Consider the following 24363-nt stretch of genomic DNA (forward strand, 5'->3'; position numbering starts at 1 on the left):
ACTTCCTGCTCTCCACAGCGCAGACTCCGGTCCCAAATCAGCACAAGATATCAGCGACATATTCAGACGTTGGCGGTTTCACTTTTCACCTGTGGAAGGTAGTGAAGATGCGTCGTCCGTATATTTTTTTACAGTCTATGTGGAAAATAATCAACATTCAAGGGCAAAAACAACAGCAAGACAGGGCAAGATAGGTCCCCTTTAAAATGTGCGCCTAACTTTTACAAAGTTTATGAAACACATGTTGACCTTGTTCTAAAATTGTCTCAAAACACCAAACATGTTTGATATCATCTGGCTGGATGGAATTATAGTCTGAGACAACAAAAATAACAAGAATCATACACTAGACCACACCACAAAATTGCCCAATATCTGCAGACTAACTCTTAACTATTTACATTTTTTAAATAATAATAATAAGTTGCCTTAAATTAAGTACAATCAACCTAAATATAAATTATATTTACTTTTTAAAAAAAAAATATTGTATCTTGTATAACTTGAAAATTGCCTAACTTTATTTAAAATACATATGTTAACATTTTAAAACATGTTATCATAACATTGATTTTTTTTTTTTTTACAGTGGTTGAATCCCCTCAGACTGCAAATCTGGTAAAAAAAAATCTCTGACAAAAGTCGTGTAGTTTTTGTAATAGTTTATGTTGAGTATGATAATCATCTTGGAATTGCACTGAAACATAATAGCGTTGATACAGCAAAAGCAATAGTTCTGATGCCGTTTCAGAAATGCACTATTACCATTCAGCAATTATTTTACTACACGTGAGAAAGTGATCATGTGATCTCAACATGAGAGCTTTTATTAGGATATTAATGTAACGTCTGCATCGCGTATTAGTACATGAATTTACCTATATCTCAATATTGGCAATAAGATTGAATTGTTAACATTAAGGCGGGCGTACACGGTGCGATTTTTGCTGTCGTACGAACTCGCAGACGTTTTTTTTTTCTCGGGAGAAATCGCGTGGACATCGTGGATGCTTGAATGGTCATGGCTCGCACCGAGTGAGAGGAAATACGAGACGAGTCGAGCACGTTAAGAGCATCTCCCGACCTTACGATAATTTTTACAAATGTTTAAAAATAGGGGTGTGCATTGGCACTGCCTTCACGATTCGATTCGATTACGATTCACCAGGTAACGATTCGATTCAATTCGATTCTACGATGCATTGTGATGCATCAAAATTCTACTGCACACAAAGCAAATTTTTCATCAGTCATGAGGCAATACAAGCAGATATTAAACAACAGATTGTATTGGCTGCTATGTGTCTCCTGTATCTTTGACATAAAAGTTATTAAATAAAATAAAATGTAATTAAATAAAATGCAATTAGCCCTTAAATGCATGACTGTTTCACCAAACATTCTTACATATTCAGGTCGTTAGCGACCCAGATCTATATTTAACATGGATAGACCTCTACCTGTCGTGATAATCTATAAAACTCCAGATTTTAGAGTAACAGCTACAGAAGAATAAAATAAAACCTATTTCGTTACCTTTTGGAGCTCGGAAGGATTCAGTTTGAGCAGATGTTTAATACGATCATCATATGACCTCGTCAGAGCTCGTTTACCGGTATATTCAGCATCTGACTCATATTCGCGATCTCCAGCATATTCTCCAAACTCATTTTCAATGTCTTCAAAATCAATATTTTGATCACTGACAGCTTCTTGACCACATCCATCATCAAGAGACAGTGACACTAACATATGATTGTGTTTAGTACTTGCTCTCTGAAGTAAGTCACTAACCCATTTCAAGTTTTGCAGATTATAATTATAGTTTCGTTTTCTGTCAGAGGTAACTATGAGTGAAACGTCACTTCATCATTGCATATCAGACATCGCCACCTTGTGGAATAAAGGTGAATTGCGCCGTATTTCGTCATTATAGATTAATTTATTATTGTGCAAAAAATATATACGTACAATCCTACACACCTCGGGTCGTTAGCGCGTTTTTAATAACCCGTCTATCGCGGTCATCTCCCTCCGCCTCAGCCATCTTCCTTGTTGTTGTTGTTATTCTCCCGGAACCGGAAGTATTTGAAACTTCACAACTTTATCGTCCGCCAGAAAATAAACAGTGACATAATCGATTATGGCACTTTGCCGCATTGATGCTGAATCGTTCATGCCCCGCATCGCGATGCATCGCCGAATCGATTATTGTTGACACCCCTATTTAAAAAGTTCGGGGAGTCGGCCCGATTTTTCCAGCATATGACTGTCCCCTATTGCCAAATCATGCACAAGCAAGTGACATAGGCTTAATCTATGAGTATTATTAGCTCAGTGGCTGCAAACATACAGCATACACACACACACACACACACACACACACACACACACACACACACACACACACACACACACTCACTCCCTCTCTCTCTCACGCGCACCCTCCTCTCTCCCTCTGGTTGTTTCGGTTGAAAGGAATGGCTACTGTTCTCTGCTTTTCAACAAATCATTTGCACACATTTTCTTTATTTTTTGTATCTGAAGCTATAGCATCAACATTAAAAGCTCCGGTGTCTGTGTTTAACACAAGCTTGTGTAATCGCGGCGCAAACAGTCGTGTCGTGTACCAGCTGATTTGATTCGATGATCAAATTAAATGACTTGTAGGGTCTGCAATATCTCACGACCTCCCGAGTGTCCGAATTCACACAGTGTACGCCCGCCTTTAGTGAACACAAACCAATAATGGGCAGCATTTGTAAATCTTGTGTTAACATTTACTAAAACATTTCTACGATCAAAAGTTGTATGACTTTAGTTAACGCAACAAGAACAAACAACAGCATATTTTTAATAACTAACAATAAAAAAGCTGAAAAAATATATTGTAAAGTGTTTCCATGTATAATTAATTTCACTTAACTTTTTTTGCGTGCAGTTTTAACAATATTTACAATCGTGCACAGTTAAAATATTCTGCAATGCGATATAAATATATAAGTATTGTGAATATGCAAAATAACATTTGCGTACAGCTGTGTAAAATATAGCAGTCTCAATATTTGCTCTTCATTGACTCGCACAAAGGGTTCCGGACGATATATTACAGCATTGGGAAAGATGCAAATTCGCTCCAGGGAGTGGACAAAAGCAAGTGAAAATACACACACATTATTACCACCAAAATGACGATCAGTGAGATAAACAGAGTCTGAGCCCTCCTGAGCGAGCCGCGTCTCTTCCGTTCAGCATCTTGCCCTTTTCTCTTCATAATCCCACCTGTGTAGGTTTACAATATCCAGTGAAAATAGCCCACAGGCTTGGTTTTTTGTCCCAAACAATCCGTACCCTCAGCTCCACCTTCGTTTCAGGCCTGGGCGATGTTATAACAAGCCCTCGGGGAGAGCGAGACAAATGCACAACGGAGAAAAGAAAGAAAATATGGAGGTGAGTGAGAAACAAAAGACTCTTTGAGCAGCTTTGTGTGCTGGTCTTTGCAGGCTCATAGATGTGGTGTGATGATGATGGGCTGAATGGGTCGTGATGGAGCAGGTGGCTCTCCTCTGATGCCTACACACACACACACACACACCCCTGGGACCCTGAATGCACGGCTGATGTAACCCTCACAGGTGTGGACAGGTCTGGAGTCAGCTAACACTGCTTTTGTGAGTTTGTGTTATTCTTCTACGTGACCTTTTAAACGCGGCCCATATTATTTACATTGAGTCATTCAGCGGACTCTTTTATTCAAGCTATCATTACAAGCATATCAGACACTGATCTGAACAAGTGACGTGTGTGTGTGTGTTTTTCTTATTGTTTATTATCATTTATTTAATGTAATTAATATAAATTATTAACAACATTTATAGTGTTGTTATTATTTATTATTATTTATTTAATGTAATAATGATTATTGAATTATTATATATGATTTTTCATTCATATGAATGATTATGCATTCATTTATTACAAGCTATAAAATATTTAATGCATTAATTGATTAATTTTAATAAATTGTATTTTAATTCATTTCCGGCATTGATTTAGTAATATTTATACTAGTATTGTTAGTGGTTTTATTTTTTATTTATATTATTTTATTTTAGTTGTATTTTTAATTTTGTTACTATATTTTATAATTTATTTATTGAATTAATATAAATCAATAATAACATTTTATAAATGTAATTTGTTTATTTTTTTCAGTTTCTATAAGCTGTAAAATATTTAATATATTTATTAATTTTAATAAATTGTATTTTAATTAATTTCCAGCGTTAATGTAATATTATTTATACTAGTATTGTGTACAATATATTACTATTGTTAGTATTTTTGTTGTTGTAGTAGTTTTATTTTTGATCATTTATTTGATTTATTATTTATTTATTTATTTTAAATAATTAAAAACATTTATAAAATATTTTTTAATTTATTATAGATTATATAATGTAATATTATTATTTTAGTATTATTTATACTAGTATTGTTAGGGTTTTTAATTAGCTTTTATTTTTGTTTGATTACAGTTTAATATAAATATATATTTTATATCATTTTAATTTTAGTTTAAGTTTGAGTTATTTTGTTTTATGCTTCATTCATTTTTATTAGTTTTAGTTTATATGACTATTATTGTTGTTGTTGTTGTTGTTGTTATAAAGTTTAATTTTTTTCAGTTTTAGTGTATTAATTCAGCTGGAACTTATTTTATATCAGTTTATTTATCTAATTAATATAAATAATTAACAACATTTATAAATATAGTTTTTATTTATTTGATGTATTCCAGTTTCGATAGGCTATACAAATATTTAATACATTGATTTATTAATTTTAATAAGTTGTATTTAAAATCATTTCTGGCATTATTTTAATATTATTTATACTATTATTAGTAGTATTTTTATTTATATATTTTTTATTTTATTTTTATTTTCGTTAAGTTGTTGATTTGTTTTTGTTATTATATTTTATTCATCATAATTTATAGTATTCTAATTAGTTTTAGTATTATTTATATTAGTATTGCACACAATTATACTAGTATTGTTTTGAATTAGCCTTTACATTTTATTTTATTCTTTACATTTTAATTACAATATATATTTTTAAATATTATTTAAATTAAAAAAAACTTCGTTATTTTGTTGAATGTATTTTAGTTTAATTGTATTATTATTATTATTATTATTATTATTATTATTATTAAGCTTCGGTAATTTTAGTACCAATTTTAGGCAGAATTTTTTTCAGTTTAAGCTTTATTTCAATCAACAAAATTGAAATCAACCACATAAGCTAGAATTATGTTAATATAGCATGAATGTTTGAATTAAGACTCGTGTGTCCAAACAGGAAGCTTCACTTTTTTTATAGGACGTTTCCAGTGAACCACAGAAGTCCTTGCTATGTGGATTCACTTCACAATGACCTTGTTTAACCTCATCGCTCCAGGTCTTCAGCTCTTTGCCACGGATCGAGAATTTCACATGCATTTTTGCTTTCATTTTAGCACAAGCACAGTGTTTTTCTGGTCAACTCGAATCAACAGAAATCTCGTTTTTTACTGTGAGGAGTTTCTGTGACTGTTGTTGGATGTGGTCTGTCCTAGATAACTAGAGAAGGCCTTTGAAGCAATCTAGGCCAGAGCCACAGCAGAGATTGGCTTTGACAGGGGGAAAAAATTGAAGAGAGCTATTGAAACTAGTTCATGTCACATGGAGCTCACTTTATATAAAACCATCTGAAGCGGGCATGCCTTTGAGTTCCTCCTCCGCGTTTATATTTAAAATGTACTCGCCCTCATGTTGTTCCAAACCCATATGCTCATATACTGGTATATTTTAACAGAATTATAAGTATATTAACACAGCTCATTTCTATACCGTAATCAGTTATAGCAATGTGAGGCATACCAGAAGTTAAACTTTCCTCAACTTTGGAATGCATGATTGGATATACTTAGGGCTGAACAATATTCTGTTTTAACATCGACATAGCGAGCGATAGTCACATCGCCGGAACATGCGATCTGAAGGGTAGTAGCCCGTTAGGGATGGCTCGATACCACAATTTTGGCTTCGGTACGGTACCACAATCTAATACCGAAGTACCGATATTAAATCGATACCACAAGGTCTGATATTAGCGCGGGTATATTGCACGCGAATGAGAACAATTATGCAAGTTTTGAGTTTATAAAGTGGGAAATTACCACAAATGTTTATGGTAAATTAATTAGCAAAGCTTATCACATCAAATCAGTCATTTGAAAACTTTCTTGTGAGAAATAATTTCAGCAAAAATCTCTCAAAATTAGCTAATTGCTTCTGGTTTCAAAAGACATCGCACTACACTAAAGCAATCTGCATAATCCGATTCAACATTTCACGCTCATCTCAGGATGGAGAACGGAAATCATTTGAACACGCAAGAGATTTTATAGCATTTTGTAATAACAGTTACAGGAGACATGAGCTCATAACGACACACACAGACACAAACACACACACACACACACACACACACACACACACACACACACACACACACACACACACACACGCCTGTCACTTAGTCACGCTCGCACATTACACATTAAGTTTCCTTAAACAGTCAAATACACAGAATTATGTACAAATGTCCGTCTTTAGTGAGTATTCACATAAACACAGGCGGTTGTGTCTAATGTGAATGTAGTGCAATAGTACGCGTGCAAATATAATGAGATCTAAATGTCATTGGTTGAAACGAACGCTGGAGATTGTGATATTCGATCTTATGTTAGGCTATGTGTGTGCGTTGATCAGTGTTAAAAAAACATAAATGTCTAAATGAGATGGTTTGAATGATCCACTGACGTGTCGATCTCTTAAGAAGTCTTAAAGTCAGGATAGTGACAGATGCTTCTTGGCTAGGTTTGATGGTTCTTCATCAGTTTTATAAGCAAAGTAATTACAAATTTCCCTTCTACTCCTCTCTTTATTAATTCGTTTTGGGCATCTTGAGTGAGATTCAACTGCTTTATCCATTTTGTCCGTCTATGTTGTTGTCACATTTCCCGGTTGTTTCGGGTCAGTTTGGGTAGCGTGCTGCCATCTAGCGGTGAACTTCGGAACAGCATTATATACCGAAATGTGCCAAATCATGATATCGTACCGTTTTAAATAAAATATATACCGGTATTTTTCCAGTACCGGTATATCGCGCATCCCTATAGCCCGTGGTGTATTAAATCAGCACCAGGTAACTTTTCAACCTTCATAATATATTTTCAAGACTCGTGTGATGATACATCGACTTACAATAGGTTGAATGACTCGTCTGCCATAGCCTGACGGGGTCTGTACCGTTTTTAATCATACTTTTAAGCTTCGGGTTTCGGGTAGTAACCCGAGAACAAAAAGAACTACAAAATTCGACTGCTTTACGGCATATACGTCACTTCCACCAACACACACACTTCCTTACATTCAGACGTGCGAGCCCAACTTTGTTCGTCGGATAATATAGTCATGTCCGAAGCAGCACAGACAAATAAGAAAGAAAAGGTTTTGTTGGAGGAAAGCAATAAGAGGAAACGAAAAAGTGATGGGATTAAAGGCAGGACGAGGATCAACATGTGACCAGCGTTTGCTCGTCGGCGTGAGCTGAAGGAGGCGTGCCCGACCGATGCTGTCCTGCTTGTTATGGTGATTACCTACCACTCAAACATTGAACTGAAGTATCATATAGATTCTGTCAAACGGTAACCAATAGACTACTATAATGACGCTGGCTTGTAAACGTGAGCATCGTGATTATTTGGCGTTTGAAAAAAATAAAATCCATGAAATTATATCCATATGACATGCTGAAACATATGCCACTGACTGTAACGTTACCTGGGATGAAGACATTTCACACGCGACGCCAGAAGAACTCTGAACTCCTCCTGCAGTGTTCAGGGGAACTGTTAGCGCTGCACCGACCCGCGGGACGCTTTTATGAAGTTATTTGGCCCGCCCCGCACCACTGTATATATTTTTTACAATCCGCCGCGCACCCGCGACCATTAAATAGACATACGGGGTCCGCGGGTTATGAGACGACCCGCGCATCACTAGTTCAGGGCTATCAGGGCTGTCATGTCAACAAATGCACTCGCGATGGCATCCCCTGCTGTAGGAGGACAGCGCTTACGACAGTAGTTGAGGACATTATTTTTCCCAACTGTAGGGGGACGGCGAGAGCAAAAGTTACCCAGTGTTGCTTTAAGACAACGGTGGCACACAGTAAACACAAGTTTGTTGCTGGAGTGACATGCACGTTTTGCGAGCCTGCACAGTGATTGGTTCGCTGTGCTGCTGCTCACGGCCAAACATTCACTGATGCGCGACGAAGAGGATCCGCCGCAAAAATTCCACCGTTTCGTACCAGAAATCATCTTTTTGGGACTATTTCGCCTACAAAAAGGAGGATGTTGGATCAAAAAGAGGTACTTTACATGGAGTGTCAGAAAGTTTTGGCCACAAAACAAGAAAAAAACACCAATTTGTCTGATCACTTAAAACAGCACCACAAAGCTCTTTACGACGAATTCAAAGCAGGGCTTGACAATAACGCTTGTCCGGGACAAGTGGATTTTTTTGAAGGGACCAGTGAAAGAGATTTTTACTTGCCTGACGTACAAGAGCCGGATTAAAACAAAAAATAACTAGCGAATCACCAAAATGCAATAATGTTTGTGCATTAATTTAGTGTGTTAAGTGGCAATCGATAGTGGATGCGATAGTGGATAATAATATATGATGAACTGACGATAATAAGGTTGCGCTGTTGACGCTCTGAGAAATTACAACACTTGAGAGTTTTCCTGAATACCATCACGACTGCAAATGACACTTTCATTTGACAGCTCCATAAACAACTAATTAACATTCACTTAAAATCACTTACATTTTAGATGCAATATTTAGTGTTTCTGTTCTATTTCAGCAGTGAAAGTCGTTCACAGCAGACCCGTAACACGTCTCACTCACAGCAACAAGTGTGTTACTGAACGATTCAGTGTTTGAATGAATCGTTTGAATGAACGACTCAGTGACTCACTCATTAAGACGGTCACCTGCTGCCACCTACTGCAGGTTTAGTTTCATGTTTATACTTATTTTCCAACATTTCTTTTTGTCACTTGTAATGAAGCTTGCTTATTAGTGAAATTATTAATATCATGGAATGGTAATTATTGGCTTTAGCCTGGATTGATGGCTCTCAATATATATCGTTGGGGGAAAAATATCGCAATGTAATTTTTTTCCAATATCGTGCAGCCCTAATGCTTAGTGTTTCACTGGAACAGCATTTGCTTATCTTAGTATGAACACTGAAAACTCTAATAAGTTGATTTAACTCAATTGATTTGAGTAAACTCGTTCCCTCAATTCAATTGAGTAATGAAGCCTCCGAAAACTTGTATATTTAAGTTTACTTAACTTGGTGCTCACGTTCACTGTACTTACATTGTTAAGTTCATCAAACTGGGTACAGATGTTCAGTACACCATGCTGGGTACAACCAATAAAAACTTCCCCATTGGTCCCAACATGCATTGTGGCATGAATAAATTATGCACCTGAATTGTGACTAATTTTCTTTGATTCTTACTATTTGCCGTTTTGTTCTGATGTTTTTGTAGCTTATTTTATGTTCAGAGTTGATCTTTTTTGTCACCATTGTAGAGATTCATATGCGGATTCTTGATATCTGTGTGTGTCTAACTAATGCTGTAGATTTAAACTTCATGCACATAAACAAAAAAGGTTAAATTCTCTTAACAGTGAAGGATCTCATGGCTATTATTATTAATACTTCAAAACTCTTAATAACCGCTTCGACAACCAGAGCATTAGACTCTGCATGAGATCATGGATTCTGTCATTTCATGATGATGTTATTATCATCAATGAATAAACAACATCACTTGATGATATTTTCTCTGGATTTTGTGTTCCATAGCAAATTTGTATAACAAACACAAAGCAGCCGGAGAAACACTAATATTACATAGTCAAGGGTCAAGAGCCCAACTAAAGCAAACACTTATCTCCATCATGGTGACTTCAAACGAAATTATTATTTTCATTAAAACAAAAAAATAAAGTCAATCCGGTTAGTTGTAAGTTAGTTCACATATTATTGTTAGGTTTAGTAACTTACACATTTTTACCGAATTTAAGATTGCACACAATGAAAAAGTCAAAGTCAATTTTATTTCTATAGCACATTTACAGATTGCTGAGCCACACCAAAGTGCTTCACAATAAAGTGCTAAGTGCAGTAAGCAAAGGAAGGCAACGAAGAAATAATAATTATAATATATAAAAAAAATTGAAAGGGCAACAAGGCAATAACTGCAGGAGTTAAAATAATGTAAAAGAACAGTCTCCATCTTAATTTGAATCGGCAACAAGCAACAGCCGCGAAAAGGACCGCCTTTTTTAAATGTCCTCCAATCAGGGAATTAGTTCTTGTTGCCAGACAGAACTCCTGGCATGGCCAATCACATCAAAGCAAGACCAGAGTGAGCTATTTTAATTAGTAATGATTTTGAGTTCATATACCTTGAAATCTTAAGTTTATGTATTTTGTAGGTTTATAAGTTATACTAACTTATTTGTGAATTTCTGGACTAAACTAGTAATATTTAGTCAAGATTACTTGATTTTTTAAAAGGTGCACTATGCAACTTTTCGTCCACTGGAGCGCGCCTATTCTAAACGGCTCGCGAGTACCGGGGCTTTTATTATGACGGGACATAGTCGCCGGGCGCCCGCACTTCCGCTTTTTCTGGTCAGGTAAAACAGCTATTTTTATCACATCAGATACATTTAAGGGGCCAAGGGCTTCGGCCATCCGTCCGCTCTCTTCCCTGAACTGAAATGAGGTAGTGGGCTGTACTTTCCACATGATTGACATCAGGTTCAAGTACGCCAGGTTGGCTGGTGGTTATGTTGCCCGCATACCGCCTCCCATGGCCGAGACTGGTATTACGACACCTGTCGGGCCGGGGCTAGTAATGCTACTGCTAATTAAGGTTGATATCTCTGCAGCACTATAACTTGACATTTTTTAATGACATAATCACCCTTATTTCTTCTCATTCTTTTAATGCGTGTAGGTCATTTTTTGGAAATTTTTACCTCAATTTTTACACATGGCACCTTTAAGTAAAGACAACATTAGGGTTTACAGCAAGAGATCTTGTGTATCATAGACCGTGAAGTACTGTATATATGTCCAAACATATAAATATACTTCTTGACAGACAGGCAGAAAATGACTCAGAACATAGGCGACGGCTGTCATAAGCCATCATATTTTAATAAGGGTAAAACCCGAGGATGGGCGGGTGAGGAGAGCCTGTTTTCTCATTTCCATTTTTAGCTGGCGCAGACGAGTTCACAGCGAGCGCGCACACGCACGCGGATTGACTCATGTCTCGAGAAGCTTTTTCCCCTCAGAATTGAATGTCTGTTTATATTTGATCTATTTTCCTTTGTCCCTATTCCTCCTCACATGAACAGATAGCATGAGGGATATAGCCGTAACTTCATATCACCGCCATTACAGTCTGGTCAAACTCACTCTGAATTTTAAGGAAACTTCACTTGATTGCATGTCTGATGGCGTATGAAAACAACCAAAATAGCAGCACGTAGCATACGGTTATCCTATTTTGCTTTGTGATTTTATCATTGTTTTACCTAATTAATGTAATTAATGAATAAATATTTTCCTGTCAGCAACATAAACATAGGCCTATATACAGTGAAATGTGCTGTTCAATTCTCAAACAAATCACTTGATTGATGTGATTCTTTTAAATGAATCGATTGCTGAATTTCTGAAAAAACTAACTTGCAGTCCAATGCTGTTTAGTTCTCAAACGAATCATTTGATTGATGCAGTTCATTTAGAAGAATCAATTGAATTGATTGCTGAATCATTCTGGAAAAATAAAACAAACAAACTTGCTGTGCAATGCTGTTCACATTATAGACAAATCGCTTGATTGACATGTTTCTTTTAAATTAATCAATTTAATTGATTACCAAATCATTCTTGAAAAATAAAACAAACAAACTTGCAGTGCAATGCTGTTCATTTCTCAAACGAATCACTCGATTTAATACGGTTCTTTTAAAAGAATCAATTGAATCGATAGCTGAATCATTCTGAAAAAACAAAAACAAACAAACTTGGGAGGCAATGTGCTGTTCAATTCTCAAACAAATCACTTGATTGATGTGGTTCTTTTAAAAGAATCAATTGAATTGATTGCTGAATCATTGTGGAAAAATAAAACAAACAAACTTGCTGTGCAATGCTGTTCACATTATAGACAAATCGCTTGATTGACATGTTTCTTTTAAATTAATCAATTTAATTGATTACCAAATCATTCTTGAAAAATAAAACAAACAAACTTGCAGTGCAATGCTGTTCATTTCTCAAACGAATCACTCGATTTAATACGGTTCTTTTAAAAGAATCAATTGAATCGATTGCTGAATCATTCTGAAAAAACAAAAACAAACAAACTTGGGAGGCAATGTGCTGTTCAATTCTCAAACAAATCACTTGATTGATGTGGTTCTTTTAAAAGAATCAATTGAATTGTTTGCAGAATCATTCTGGAAAAATAAAACAAAGAAACAGACAAAATTTGCAGTGCAATGCTGTTCAACTCACTAACGAATCACTTGATTGGTGCGGGTCTTTTTAATGATCTAATGAATCGATTGCCGAATCTAACTCTGAATCAAATAAACTGGTCATTGGTTTGAATCAGTTACTGAGGTAATTCATTGTGGGCTAGTCTTCACTTTGAATAAAATGTAATTGTCACCCGCTCACTGAAAATATTGGTTATGACGTCATATTCAAATCGATTTTGTTTTTTTAAACGTTTTTTACAAAGAACATTATCCATTGTTGTTTTAAATTTAATTAGCCGACCTGAATGTTAGACATACCTGAAAAAATAAAGCAGTATATTTTATTTGTATCTTTCTTTCTGTATATTCTTTTGTATTTATTTGTGCTATTGTTTGTAATCTGCTCTTATTTTATTACTCGTATTTTTAAATTCAATTTACCATTCGAAATCAAGCTTCCTTGTGCTGTATGTAAGCTGTAAGCTATTGCAACACGATTACCCCGTTGTAAAAAATACATTGACATAGCAAATATTTGTTAGATAATTTTAATAGTAATTGATCAATGTTTATATAGGAGAAAAAGCTTAAAAGCTTTATCATATAAAGTGATCTCTTCAGAAGAAATTTTTGATTGCCTAGATTTTCAATAGACGGACAAAAAAAATTATATTTTAAAAATATCTTATTGACATTATATGCAGGGTTTTTCCCCCGTGGTATTGAAAATAGCATTGCATATCGATGTGACATGTTTTGACTCCACCCCTCAAAGAATCGCAATCGAGAATCAAAAAGAACCAAAAACGAAAGTAAGAATCGGAATCGTTCAAATCAAAACGATGCCCACCCTAAGGAACATGCTGGCCACGTGAATTTTTTGTAAAAATAAATAAAACAATGAATAATAACAAGTTCTGTTGTCATATTAGTCTTCTTTTTTTTTTTTTTTTTAACTGTGGTATCGATTTAGTATTGGTATCTTTTAGTATTGGTATTTTAGTCTGGTATTGTATCGAAGTCATAGTTTTGGTATCGTGATAACACTAGTGGCAACACTGATTAGTACACTGTAAAAAAAATACGTTACTTGGTTGCCTTAATTTTGAGTTTATTGAAATAAAAAATTTGAGTTAAAGGTGCACTATGCAACTTTCCGTCCACTAGAGGGCGCCTATTCAAAACAAGGGCGTAGTTTGATGACGCAAAGTTTCAGCGCAGCATCTTGAGAGATGTGGTCTTCACGTCACAGCCGGTGGAAAATAGGATTCGGGCAGAAATCACGTTCATGGATGCGGTTATTAACGTTACTGTAGTGTAAAGCAGAGCAGGGCCGAGTGTTATGGACCTGAGCACAGCCGCTGGAGCGATTGTTAAACAAATACCCGCCTCGCGAACACCGGGACTTTTATTATGACGGGACGGGAGACAGTCGCCCGGCGGCGCCTGCACTGATCCGCTCTTCCGGTTATGATTATGAGGTAATGCAGCTCTGTTTATCATATTAGATACATTTAAGTGTGTTGAAAACGATGTTATGACGTTACTCCGTGCGTTCACATGTTCACACTGCTAAGAGTAAAGCGCTCCTGCCATTAAAAGCCGAAACCGAGGGGAACGCAGATATGACGCGATTGACAGGCGACTCCTTCAAACGCTATGCTGAAACGTCCCGGTCCTTAGTTAAAATAGCAATTTTCTCACAATTTACAAATAGTTGGAAACATTTGGGATATTGTAGGTACTTAACTGAACAAAATATATAACACTGGCCTAGTGGTTTTTGGATATTTTACTGCAAAAATACTACATAGTGCATATTTAAAGGACATTTTCTTAATATTTAGATTTTTTTTCTAAATAGTTGTATCTCAGCCATATAACTGGTTTTGTAGTCCAGGGTCACATATGGTAAGAGTAGTATAATAGTATGCTGTTCCAAACACACAGTAGGCGGTGTGTGTGTGAGAGAGCGCGAGGATCACGTGGTGATGAAGGTAAACACTCACACTGTAAGCCTGGCCTCTGTTTCCTGGAATTGTTATTGTGCTAAAGCCGCATCAGCCAGTCGCTCTCTTCGGGGGTTTGCCCGCCCCTCCCCAAACGTCTGCACACTGCAGGCTTTTCACGGTCACATGGGTGTCCTCTCCGTCTCGCTCTCTGCTTTCATTCGAGTCACGAACGCCCTCCTCCTCTTCCCCTCCACCCCTCTGTGCACTGTCAGGTCACCCGCTTGTTTGCTCAGATGGAAATGGAGAGGAAATGAAACGAATGCACTGAGCCGGGCTTAACCCTTTGCTAGGATGAGCCGTCTGCCTAACAAAATAACCCACGTCTGATGATATAGCGCATCCCCCACTGCGCTGCTTTGTCAACATGAAATGCTATTGACCCTGTTTACTTTCCTAGTCATATTGCAAACTGACGGCATGTTATTGTAAAGCAAAAGAATAGTCTGATCAAAATAACATAACACAATAATCGGCTCTGCGACTACTTTCCATTTCAGTTGAGATCATCATGATGGGATGGGTGGGGGGAAAGTCAAACTCGTTTGACCCAGGGGTCATGGTTTAGCTGGTTAGTGTGGTCCAGTTTGCCCCTGCTGGCAGATGCTGTAACTGCACCTTATGGGGGCAAAAAGCATTTTCTCCATTGACAGAAGTAGCCATTTTTGGCTACCATAAATAGAAAAGCCATAAAATAAAAAGCCATAAATGGCAGATGTTTCATACGTATTATAGGATATGTTTTGGTGCCCAATTGTTTAAGAACACTTGGTTGAGGAATATTCATTCATTAATTTGTTAATTCATTCATGTTTTCATTCATGTATCTTTTTCACTTTACAACAGATTATAGAGTTAAACTGGATTTTAAATGATTAAAAAAAGGTAAAATTATTACTGACAAGTGCCATTTATATTTAATATATATTAGAGACTGAGAAATTGAGACTGATTAGCCCTTGTCGAACTGTTGGGTTGGACAAACGGGTTCTTAAAGTGCCCCTATTATGCTTTTTTGAATATTACATTTCATACAGTGTGTAATACAGCTGTTTGTGAATGTAAAATGTCTGCAAAGTTTTAAAGCTGAAGCATAAAAATACCATATGTTTGCAGATATTTATGAAACATGCTGCGTTCACATACTCGTTTCTCAGAAAAGCAATGCTAGAGCCAGTTATTCTGCTTTGAAATGTGCGTTCCGTGTGGGAATATCAGCTTTTGTTTGAGTCTGTGGTATTCTGCACGTTGCCAGTTTACCTGATGGTATTTTGACACCACAGGTTCCCAGTTTGGCGGAAAACACTACGTGTTGCAGCCATGGAAGCCAGCGAACAAACTGGGTCAGATATCGCAGATTCTACTCAACCTAAAAAGCCTTGTCATCCATCTAAAAATCTCTGTGAACATTAAAACGCTGATAAATCAACTCCTCAACCTACAGCAGGGGTCTTCAACTAAAATTGCTTGGGGTCCAGTAAATAAACCTTCCTCACTGGCCGAGGTCCGGACAATTATATACCTAAAAACATGAATTGATGTCTTTTTGCCAGACTAAAGAAATTAGTGTAGAATAAAAAAAGTGTTTTTATTGAACAAAGTATAGTATGTTCTCATATCGATAAACACGTCTTTTCATATTGTTAAAGCAAAAGTTAATTTTTTTAGTAAATGTATCTCATTTTGAGGTTGTTCTGTTTGCGTTGGTACAAAATATCTAATTTAACCAGTAGCCATGTCTGACAAAAAAATGTTGAATGAAAAAATGCCTTCATCTCTAAATCTGTACTGAAAATACATTAAAGGGGTACTTCAGCGCTGGGAAGATGAATCTGTATTTAAACTGGGTCATCAATGTAGTAGAAATGTGAAATTATTTTTGAATTTGGTGCCTTCTAGACTGAGAAAAGACAGAAAATGTATTTTTGTCCCATGGGGATGAAAGACTACAATTCCCAGAATGCTTCGCTGCCCTGTGAGGCCATTCCCAACACCACCAACTTCATTACTAAGCGCGTTTCCATTACTCTTCAAATTGCGCAAATTGAAATTGCGAATTGAAAATACGCCCAATGGAAACGCGGCAATTTCGCAAAAACTCCCATATATCGCAAAAAAGTTTTTACGCTCTCATGAGGTGGTTTTTCAGGCGATTCGAAAAAGGACATTTTCGCAAAACTGCAATGGAAACGTTTTTTTCGCATTTACATGTCACCTGTTGCGGTGACGCATTGCTGCAACATAGGGCCTATATATTATATTTTCCACTCAATTGTGTCGTAATAACAAGATAATGTAGTTAAAAGGACATATATTTTCTCCTAATAAGGGCTACATGCTATATATACTGTAATTAAGACATATATTCAAGAAATGTATTAAAGCAGAAAGAGTCAGCCTGTATTTTCAGCCTTACTCAAAGGCAGAGGAAACCGGCCAGCTACGCACGTCAATCCATTCCAGACGATCTTAGTTTGCTTCTTATCTAATAAACAGGCATTTAATTGATGAAACATCGATCAAAATAAAAATACAATTTATACAAAACTAAATGTATTTTTTAAGAAAGACTTTCTAGAAAATAAAACTCGAAGTGATCAAAATCATGTAACTCTCCAGGTCTCAAACATATTGCGATTCTTACTCATGCTGCTCACTTTTCATAACCAACATATACATTAAAATAATAATATTACAGGCTAATGTTTAGGCCTAAACATAGCCTATTTAGTTTCGTAGTTAGGCTGTTTTCTTTAACCCACGGCCGATAAAAGCGCCGACGTTCTCAGTTTTCCTTCTTCCTTTAAGAGAGATGAAACAATTTACAATACTCTTGTCATTTTTAGCTATACAGATGAGTTCAAGACATAATTATAAACTATAAACTGTCTATTTTTATTTGTGGACTCGGGGAACTAATTATTTTGCATGCACTCACTCCAAACGCGGTCTCCATTTCAAAAAAATTATTTTGTTTATTAAATGCCAATTTTTTCTTTTCCAAAGCATTTCTAAATTCAGTTCAAATGCCAATCAAACCAAATATCTAGCCAAAATAACGAAAGTGGTGAAAATAAAAATAAAACATTTGAGTTAACATGCAAATTCAAACATTTCGCTCTTCTCTATATGCGTCAACCTGCCGCGCTTAAAAGGCGATAATTCTTTACAGATGATGGTTCGGTTTGGAGAGAAGACGAGATGGAGTTCTTTATTAAACTCATAAAAGACAATATAGGATTACAGTAATACTGGATTCTAAACACAGAAATGCTACATTATCATGAAGACCTTGAAGCAGATCTGACACACACACACACACACACACACACACACACACACACACACACACACACACACCTCATATCCGTGCCGCTTAAGTAACCTAAGGGGCTTTCCTTGCCATTAATGCTTGGATAACACACACGTCTCCTTCCAATAAAAATAATGGCTAGTGTGATGGATGGGATGTACAAACCTACCAAGTGCCATCATTTTGGACTGACCTATCGCGAGAGGAAAGTAATATGTTTTAGTCGCATAACTGCAGCTATGGAAACGCTGTCATTTCGCAACAGTTTTTTATCGACATTTAAGAAATATCGCAAAAGTTTTTCGCAAATCTGCAATGGAAACGCAGCTACAGTGACTGAGTTAGAGAAGACACTATAATTAAAAACTGAACGTGTCTGTTCAATATAATGAGTGAGTCACCGCGCGAGTATCACAGCCCTGAGCACTAACTGCACGAGTGATGAGAGCTGAGGTAATCGCGACTACATTCGCGGCATACATTCACAACGCCAGTTCAGTCTGGCACGCGTTTCAGTTCATGCCTTTGCAAGCTTAACTTTCATAGAAATGAATTTGAGAAGTTAAAAGACTTACATTGCTCACCATAGCTCCGTTTAAATGATCCTGTCTGCAAGCTGAGCTCTCCCTGCCAGCTGAGTGTAATCTCCCATCCCCCAATGCGCAGATTCAAAACATGCGGAAATAGCTCCCTCTGCTGGCTGTAGTCTTTAGCCTTTGGGCAAGCATTCCTCCTATGATGCAAAAATCGTCATTTTGCATCATAGGAGGAATTTTTCCAGAAATAAAATGCATAAATCTCTCGTCTCAGGGAGATATGAGGGGGGAAAGCACAATAATTTGAATATTCTCCAGGGTTTCTACTGATACAAAGCCATATGCTAATCGCTGAAGTAACCCTTTAATTTCAACATTACTAGCAACTAAAGTGCTTTTTCTGCTGAACTGAGATATACAGTAACAATTAAGAACACAAACCCTCCGGTTAAAAACAAACCAGAAATCTCATAACATAATTTTATGTTCATTCACATGTATAGTCTCTACCTAACTAAATGTAGGCTATCTTCAGCACTGCTCTCTCTGTGCTTCAGATTGCACTGGTAAAAAAATCATTAGCAATATTATCCAGAAACACAAACAGGTAAAAATAAAGTGCCACCAGTGTTGGAAAAATGAAAAAAGTGCAAGAAACATTTTATCTCTTTATTTCAACTGTTCCTTTAAATCCAGAAAAACGTAAATAAGCTCAAATAACATTTCAAAAGGCTGAGCTGAGTTGGACTTAAAGACGGAACGGTGTGCTAACCCGTTAACATGGGAGCCGAAATAAAAACGGTCATGCCACGAGCTGCACTATTTATTACATTTATATTATATTTCCCTCAAATCGTCCATGTACATACATGCTCAAACTGGCAACCTGTGTGAGTGTTGAGTCTGAGGAAGAGGAAGAGGAGGCAGGAAAAAACAACACACTCCAATATTTTGAATTTGGGCTGCCATACCCATTTCTACCACTAGCTTTCAATCGTACATACTGCACCTTTAAATATCAAAGTGCACAACCAAGTTATTGTCTCCTAAAAGAAAGAAACGATTCTGAACTGCTGAACAAGTTATTAACGAGACATCAGTAATTCTAGTTTTACTTCCTGTTACAAACCTATGTAACAAATTAACATAATGCCAGCCTATGGTCTTCACTGGCTGCTTATGAACATCTACTTTGCCCTCAAACACTGTAGTTGTAACTTAATACACTTGTATTACTGTTTATTAACTCTCCGCCATTGACAGAATTTTCTAGCTTTCCTCGTTTTCACAGTTTTACTGTAGGAGGTGCTATTACACATCTTCTGAAAGTACTGAGTCGAGATCAAAACACAGGTGAAAAAGACGCAGAAATAAACAATATCATAGGTAATCACATGCATATGTAAAATAACCAGTGATCACCAACATTTCACAGCATAGAAATCAAAACTGCCTAATGTTACTGAATGAGAGCTCGTCCCAGGACGAACTCTAGGACTGTGAAGCTTTAGCGGTGTTGATGGACTCCATCTGTGTTTTCATCATCATTCTGAATCCCGTCTGGATTACTATTGGATGTAGTAAAAACAGGATATTCTCAGCTTTTTGCTTAAAATGTCTCTTTTTTTGAAACTATACAAAAAGAATTCATGAAGCTAGGATAAAACTGTTTTTTTTTTATGCAGAGGGTCTTTCTTTCTTTTGATATATTGCATGTTCAGATATTCATACAACAAAATATTCTGGGGGAAGAGTTAAGTGCTAAGGTAGAGCTAGACCTGAAATTCAGACATGGTAATGGCCATTTAGTTTCCAAAACATGCTGTAAGCTGTCGACCAATCACAAAAGACTGGGCCATCTGACCAAACAGAGCTAAGTAGCTCAAGGAAAGGAGGGGTTTAGAGAGACTGAATCTTTGAAATAAAAGTTTTTAGACTCTTTGGGCCCTATTTTAACGATCTGAAACGCAAGTGTCAAAGCGCGAAGTGCAAGTAACTTTGTGGGCGGGTCTCGGCGCTGTTGCTATTTTCCCGGCAGGATAAATGGCTCTTGCGCCCGGCGCAAATCTAAAATGGGTTGGTCTGAAGTAGCTTCATTATTCATAGGTGTGGTTTGGGCGTAACGTGAATAAACCAATCAGAGCGGCATCCAACAAAGCATCCTTTAAAAGCAGGTGCGCAAGGTCCATTATGGATCGCTATTATTATGGCGTATTTACCAGGTGCACGCCAGGAGCGGTTCACAGCCGAGGAGACTGATGTTCTTGTAAGAGCAGTGAAGGACAGAGAAGTTGTGTTGTATGGGGATGGAGAAACCCACCCAAAATAGCGTCGGTTAAACAGTTTTTTCAGTCGATTTTTTTTCCTGGTTCTTGACGGACAAACCAATTTGTTAGATGTCCTTATATACATATATGTCTTGCCACTATTGGGCAAACAGGTCTGATCCTTAAAGGGGGGGGAAACACTCAGTTTCAGTCAATCTCATGTCAATCTTGAGTACCTATAGAGTAGTATTGCATCCTTCATATCTCCGAAAAGTCTTTAGTTTTATCATATTCATAATAGAAATATGGGCTGTACCGAGTCTTTCCGGAAAAAACCGAGCGCCTGGAGGCGTATCGAGTGGGCGGAGCTAAAGAATGACAAGCGCGCAAAGCGTTGACGTCCTAAAGCGTTGAGAAACCCATCTATCTCAGCTAATACAGATAATGATCCACAATCAAATCTGAGGCTGAAATAAATTGAACAGGAGAAACGGCAACATCAGGATGTCCGTCTCTGTGGTATGTACTGTATTTAGGGGCCTTTGTGTGCAGTTTATGAGGACATGATTCGGTTTATGGACTATTGTATGTGACTAGACCTTAGAGGTAGCAAGCAAAACGGTTTTGCACGTCAGAGTCAGAATAGTGTAACGTTATACAGAACAACAATGGAGTAACCGTTAGCGCATTTGAATGACGAAGCACGCGATCGTATCGTTTACTGATGTTTACTCATGCGACGGTAGCCAATAGCAGAGACATTTGAAGTTGATTTACTCACCGGCATCTTCCAAAGCAGGACCGCTCTGTCAAAAACACACTTCTTTGGTATGATTTGGTGAAGTCCTGTGACAGCAGTGACCGTGGAAATCCACTTTGCGACGCGACTGAAGCGATGCCTTGAAGCTTCCCGTCATTTCTGCGTTCAAATCGGTTCAAATGCAGCACTGCCTTCCCGGAATGCTGTGCTGAAGCGTTGAAGTCGCTCGACGTCACCCATAGGAATAAAGTGGAGCGCGGCGCGTCATAAGTGTTCACGGACGACTGGATCTGCACCTGAGAGAGATTTATGCCTATTTTTTCACATCTTCGTGGCACACCACAATGATTTCCGTCATCTCATGTGTTAATATTTTTTTAGTGTAACAATTTATGATTTGCAAAACTAACTGTTGCATCTGTGTAGATTACATGAGCAAAGTGTATGTGCGTTGTGCACGCTATACATTATGGTCAAGCATGCGCCCCTAAAATAGCATAATGAACAACGAGCAACGCGCCACTGACTTTAGACTGGGTTTTTTCTGGTCAGTGGCGCAACTGTTTAATGGAACAGCAAAATAGCAGCAGGGATTGTTTGCGCCGGAACACGCCTCCTTTTTTGCGCTGAACCGCCCAGGGAGCGCAAGTTCATTCACTAGTTTAGCGACGTGCTTCTGTGGAGGGAAAAGCGCACTTTGCACGGGTGCAAAATAGGAATGACGCATGCGTCGGTGTACAAAGTCAATTGCGCTGGGTGCAAGATAGGGCCCTTTGAGTTGAGTTGATGTGCACTGTATATATCATGATAAAATTAAAGTGTATTTGACCTTGAATGCATATAAACTCCAAAACAAAATTAGCTACCTTTAAAATAGCATAATAGGGGCTCTTTATGACAACCTAGAGGCTATGTTTATGCAATTGGTCTTTGGAAAAATAGAAATGGATCTAAATTTCCGAAAGAGAAACACTGTTTGTCTTTGAAAACCACCTTAAACAGGCTTTGAATGGAACTCAGTATCACACATAGAGTAATATGAAGCACCTGGGTGAAGGATTGTGCTTTAAGCTTTTCTGTTTCTTCTGGATTTTTTTCAGAGCTGCATAAACATGACAAGTAGAACGAGATTAAAATAGCTGGAAGATTTCAGTGTTCTCAACCTGTCTTGGAGTCCTCTATCTGATGAGTTCATTGGTAAGGCAGGTCAAATTGATTTGTGTCGTTAATTTTACAATACGCATTGTTTCAAAGCATCTTTACAGAAAATCCTGATGTTCATATTTAGAATTTCTTGATATCTTAATGCATTATAATAATGATAAATTTTATTTATAATGCACTTTTCATTCCGAAGAATCTCAAAGTGCAAAAATGTGCATTATAGGTACATTTAGCAGATTAGAGCAGCTGGGTGATAATATTGCTTACATTTTATGATGATACTAGCAATAAGCGGCCTACACCTTTAAACTTTTAGTTTTACAAATCACATTTAAAATATAACATACTACATGCTCTAATACATATTTAGAGCTTTAAAGTGCTGGAAAAAGTGTGAAGCTCTTGAAAAGTGCTTTGATTTCACTCTGAAAAGGTTGTACAAACCCTGAGATGAATAATGTAAAACAAATACAGTAGTGATGTTATTAATTCTGTGGTGAATTCAAACGCTTCCTCACTGGATCTCCCGGCGCCGTGTTGTAATGGTGTTGCGTGATTGAGCTCGGCACTAATGCGCACCAAAAAAAATGTAATCGCACCAGTGGGATAAAAGGTTTCAAAATGCCACTATTTAGTCAGTCTGGAACCCTGTTATGAAATAAGATTTCAGCCCTTGTGAGAAACCTCCGCTGTGGACCTTTCCGTATGTATCAGAAGAGATGTTTTGTTTGGATTTCTTCGCAGGGCCACTGATCCACTTTATTATCTTCAGATTATTTCTGTGGCTCTGCAGTAAATGGCTCGCAGACTCAAACTCTTGCGTGTCTACCCTTACATGGTCTGACAAGCATTGCCCTCGTTTTCTCTCATGCTTTCCAGACGTCCGAATGACCTTATATGATCTGAACTCACTTTGGAAAGTTACTACATGGTCAGCTTCAGAAAAATAAAAATAAATGACGGGAATATTGACTATTTTCAATATACTCATCCTCATACCCATCAAAGGGTTGATGACTGACTCATTTTGGAAAGTAGAATTGAGATTACGTGAGAAGAAAGCGAGTGTGTTTATCCCACACACGCACAGAATATCTACAGTTCCCTGAGCGTAACCAAGAGCAGGAGGGTGTGTAGATTCATGATGACACAACAACACAGAGTCTGCATGTTACACAATAAGCAGGCGAAAACTATGAGCCACAGCTCACGGGTCGAAGCAAAGGTCACTGATTCACACAGATGACACACCCTCGGTTACATCAGCAGATTTTAACAGTCACTTCTAAGAGTTTATAATGCATTTCTGCACACGCAATGTCGAGGTCAGTGGACGGAATGCATGACCTGATAAATATAATGTATACATTTAATGCAATGCATTATGTTGCAAAACAAAGATTATCGGGGTATATTTATTTGAGGTTTTCAACTTAATTCAGAGTGAGACTTTGTTTCTTTGTAATTGTGAAATTTACGAACAATTCAGAGTGAAAATTGTCTGTACACCAATTTTTTTCAGTGCACATTCAGTCTGCAGTTCTCGGATGTGCAATGTTGAAATTTCTGAACCACTGAATTTGTGGAAGGGAATTTGTCAAACG

General features: G+C 37.2%; 1 long non-coding RNA gene across 1 annotated transcript in view; it reads left to right on the forward strand.

Annotated features, from left to right (window-relative positions):
• Positions 1–541: 541 nt before the first annotated feature.
• The window catches only part of LOC137045637 (uncharacterized), a 116705-nt gene continuing 92883 nt past the window's right edge, over positions 542–24363 (forward strand). The window contains exons 1-2 of the long non-coding RNA XR_010898820.1: positions 542–3671; positions 22696–22792. This is a non-coding gene — a long non-coding RNA (uncharacterized lncRNA). The remainder of the gene's footprint in view (positions 3672–22695; positions 22793–24363) is intronic.

The sequence above is a fragment of the Pseudorasbora parva genome, chromosome 17 (genome assembly GCF_024679245.1).
Source record: "Pseudorasbora parva isolate DD20220531a chromosome 17, ASM2467924v1, whole genome shotgun sequence".
NCBI classification, from domain to species: Eukaryota; Metazoa; Chordata; class Actinopteri; order Cypriniformes; family Gobionidae; genus Pseudorasbora; species Pseudorasbora parva.